Source organism: Phyllostomus hastatus, unplaced genomic scaffold (assembly GCF_019186645.2).
Source record: "Phyllostomus hastatus isolate PE091 unplaced genomic scaffold, TTU_PhHast_1.1 phas_contig_210, whole genome shotgun sequence".
In the NCBI taxonomy this organism is placed as follows: Eukaryota; Metazoa; Chordata; class Mammalia; order Chiroptera; family Phyllostomidae; genus Phyllostomus; species Phyllostomus hastatus.
Genome location: NW_025333737.1, coordinates 26,012,122 through 26,016,334, shown reverse-complemented (window position 1 = coordinate 26,016,334; position 4,213 = coordinate 26,012,122). Strand labels below are relative to the sequence as shown.

The following is a 4,213-nucleotide window of genomic DNA, read 5'->3' as shown; positions in this document are numbered from 1 at the left end:
AAGTTAAGAGAATTCTAAAGGGAGAAATAAAACTGTTAATGTGTAGATGGCATAACGGTGCACAGAGAAAACCCCCCAAACGTAAAAACTATTGGAATCCAGACAAGGATTTCTGGTGCTGAGCTGGTCTGCATGGGGTGGGGCAGTAGCAGGTGGGTGAGTCAGGAGCGTCTCTGTTTCCAGCAGCCAGTGTGCTGTTGGCTCACTGGAGACTTGGCATGGTGCTCCCACGCTAGCTGTGTCAGCGCGTTCCGATGCCATCTCACACCAGCCTGGCTAATGGAATCCCCATCAGGAAAGCGAAACACCCAAGGCTCTCCAGCACTAATAATGGCTACACTGACTTTCAGTTTAAGAAAAGCCATCCTCCTAAAGTCCCATATAAGGCCACTGGGCTTGGTACAGTGCTGTTTTTGATTGGTGCCTTTCTCATTATTGTAGACTGCCTCCTGCTGGCAGGCTCTATCAGCAAAGGGGTGGGGGGCAGACTGCCATCCCCATCCTGGTGACTGGCATCCCCGTGTTCCTGCCAGGAGTCTACCACCTGCGCATGCATCGCTGGCTGTGCATCCAAAGGCCGCTGGGGTTACTCCTACGATGACATTCCAGACTTTGATGACTTGTACCCGCTTCAGCCCCGAGGAGCAGACACTGAGCTCAGTTTTAAGATATTAAGCAGAAACTCTGGCTAAGGGCTAAGGAATTCTGCGGTTTGCAGATGTTTAACAAAACAATGGCCAGGTTTTATGGGTCCATCATGAAGATGTTAACAGCTTACAATTAGCTGAGTAGGGCATGCTCTGTTTTTCACCTCCTGGCCCAGGCAAAACGCTGACAAGCTTTTCCACGTGAACCTGTACCACAGAAGAATAGCAGTGTTAATCATATGGAAAAGCAGAGGTTATTCTATACGGGAAGTGTTGCTGTCACCACTCTTTTTAGGGTTGAGTATTTCTTTTTTTTTTTTAAAGATTTATTTATTTAGCCCTGGCTGGCGTAGCTCAGTGGATTGAGCGCGGGCTGGGAACCAAAGTGTCCCAGGTTCGATTCCCAGCCAGGGTATATTCCTGGGTTGCAGGCCATAACCCCCAGCAACCGCACATTGATGTTTCTCTCTCTCTCTCTCTCTCTCTCTCTCTCCCTCCCTTCCCTCCCTAAAAATAAATAAATAAAATCTTTAAAAAAAAAGATTTATTTATTTATTTTTAGAGAGAGGGGAGGGAGAAAGAAAGAGAGGGAGAGAAACATCAATGTGTAGTTGCCTCTCACACCCCCAACTGGAGACCTGGCCTGCAACCCAGACATGTGCCCTGCCTGGGAATTGAACCGGCAACCCTTTGGTTTGTAGGCTGGCACTCAATCCACTGAGCCACACCAGCCAGGGTAGCATTTCTTTTAAATTGTCTTTATTGTCAGTTTGTTCTTGTGACAAGTGGAAGAATGCAGTATGTCAATTTTATTACTGAGTAATTTATTTTGAAAATATCTAAGTATCTTATCCCCTATGCTCTAACTTCATGTTCTAGTGGAAGACCTTGGCAAAACCCAGTATTAGTGTGGATGCATCTGTAATATCTTTTACTTGCTTTCTTATTACAAGCTATCAGGAACTTTAAAACCTCAGAGCAAGTTTTGAAAATGTAAACACTTTCTTGGTTCATCACTCCTTGGTCAGCTCTGATCTGGTTCATCAAGTAATCTGGGGAATTCTACCCATTCTAGATGAAGGTGTTTTGTATATCATGCTCTTAAGGACTGGACTTTTGACTGTTTTCTAAGGAAAATGTAGGTAAGTGGTTGTTATTTAGAGTTTGCAGCCCTTTTGTTAGTGCCTTGTATTGTGATGTCATTCTGCTGAAGATCACAAGATTTGGCCTGGAGCCCTAGGGAACTAGGCTACCTTAGTTTGCTTCTGTTTCCTAGCTTGCAAAAAGTGACTTATGTTCAAAAGAAATTAAAATATAGAAATCTAAAAAAAAGAATAAATAAGTAAATGTAGTAAGGTCCCTAGATACAAGGACATAAGATCAGTATGAGAAAGTAGCCCCTGCCAGTGTGGCTCGGCCAGTGTGGCCTGGACAGTGTGGCTCAGTTGGTTGAACATCATCCCTTGTCCCTCAAACCAAAAGCTCAGCAGGTTTGACTGCCCGACTCCTCCCTGCGCTGCCCCACTTCCTGATTCCCCACATGCCTGAGTTGCAGGTTCAGTTCCCCCAGGGCTCGTACAGAAGTTGACCAACCCATGTTTTTCACCCTCCCTTTCTCCCTCCCACCCTCTCTAAAATAAAACGTAAAATATTTTTGTTGTTGTTGTTGTTTGATTTTCTTTTTAAGTTATATTTTATTGATTATGCTATTACAGTTGTCCCATTTCCCTCCCTTTATTCCCCTCCACCCTGCACATCCCTCCCACCCACATTTCCCCCTTTAGTTCATGTCCATGGGTCGTACTTATAAGTTCTTTGGCTTCTCCATTTCCTACACTATTCTTACCTTCCCCCTGTCTATTTTCTACCTACCATCTATGCTACTTATTCTCTGTACCTTTTCCCCCCTCCCACTCCCCTGTTGATAACCCTCCATGTGATCTCCATTTCTGTGGTTCTGTTCCTGTTCTAGTTGTTTGCTTAGTTTGCTGTTGTTTTTGTTTTAGGTGTGGTTGTTAATAATTGTGAGTTTGCTGTCATTTTACTGTTCATTTTTTTATCTTCTTTTTCTTAGATAAGTCCCTATAACATTTCATATAATAAGGATTTGCTGATGATGAACTCCTTTAACTTGACCTTATCTGAGAAGCACTTTATCTGCCCTTCCATTCTAAATGAAAGCTTTACTGGATAGAGCAATCTTGGATGGAGGTCCTTGCCTTTCATGACTTTGAATACTTCTTTCCAGCCCCTTCTTGCCTGCAAGGTCTCTTTTGAGAAATCAGCTGACAGTCTGATGGGAACTCCTTTGTAGGTAACTGTCTCCTTTTCTGGTGCTGCTTCTAGGATTCTCTCCTTAGTTTTAATCTTGGCTAATATAATTATGATGTGCTTTGGTGTGTTCCTCCTCGGGTCCAACTTCTTTGGGACTCTCTGAGCTTCCTGGGCTTCCTGGAAGTCCATTTCCTTTGCCAGATTGGGAAAGTTCTCCTTGATTATTTGTTCAAATAAGTGGTCCACTTGTTGCTCTTCCTCTTCTCCTTCTGGCACCCCTATGATTCAGATGTTGGAACATTTAAAGATGTCCTGGAGGTTCCTAAGCCTCTCCTCATTTTTTTGAATTCTTGTTACTTCATTCTTTTCTGGTTGAATGTTTCTTTCTTCCTTCTGGTCCACACTGTTGATTAGAGTCCCAGTTTCCTTCTCATCACTGTTGGTTCTCTGTACATTTTCCTTTATTTCACTTAGCATTGCCTTCATTTTTCATCTAATTTGTGACCAAATTCAAACAACCCTGTGAGCATCCTGATTACCAGAGTTTTGAACTGTGCATCTGATAGGTTGGCTATCTCTTCATCACTTAGTTGTATTTTTTTCTGGAGCTTTCCTCTGTTCTTTCATTTGGGCCTTTTTTTTTTTTTTTTGGTTTCAGCATACATGTTACGTATAAGGGGCAGAACCCTAGGTGTTCATCAGGGAGGGGCAACCCACGTGGCTACTTTGTGATGCTATATGTGGGGGAGGGGTCTGAGAGGGAACAATGGCACTTGCTCCGCTCTCTGCTGGATTTCACTCACTTCTTCTGCTACCCACAAGCAAAGTGGGCCCTTCTGGTACTGATTCCCATGTGTGTGGGTTTGTGTACATTCTAGGACCCTGTGGGTCTCTCCAACGAACTCTCCTGTGAGGCTGGGAGTTTCTCCTGGCACTTCAACCCCCACAGGTGTTTTCAATCGGTGGCTTGAGGCTTTATCACCGTGCTGGAACCCCAAGTTGTACAGTCTGTCTTGCTCCCCAGGCATTCATCTCAGTTTATCCACACATGAATGTGGGACCACCACCACCTTGCTGGTCCACCAGGTGCTGCCTTACTGGCCAGCTGCAGCCTTGCCTGCCCCACTCCATAATCCACTGCTTCACTGGGTCCACCAGCCACCGCCTTGCCCACACTGGCCCTCCACCGCTGCTTTGCTGCAAGTCCTCTCTGCCCTGGCTGCCCATCTCCACCCCTCTTACTGGTCTGGATGAATATTTCTTCTTATCTCCTTGGTTGTCAGACTTCCATA

At 44.8% G+C, this 4,213-nt stretch overlaps 1 pseudogene; it reads left to right on the top strand.

Annotated features, from left to right (window-relative positions):
- Nucleotides 1-254: 254 nt before the first annotated feature.
- On the top strand, nucleotides 255-692 carry LOC123817174 (annotated as a pseudogene).
- The last annotated feature ends 3,521 nt before the right edge of the window (nucleotides 693-4,213 follow it).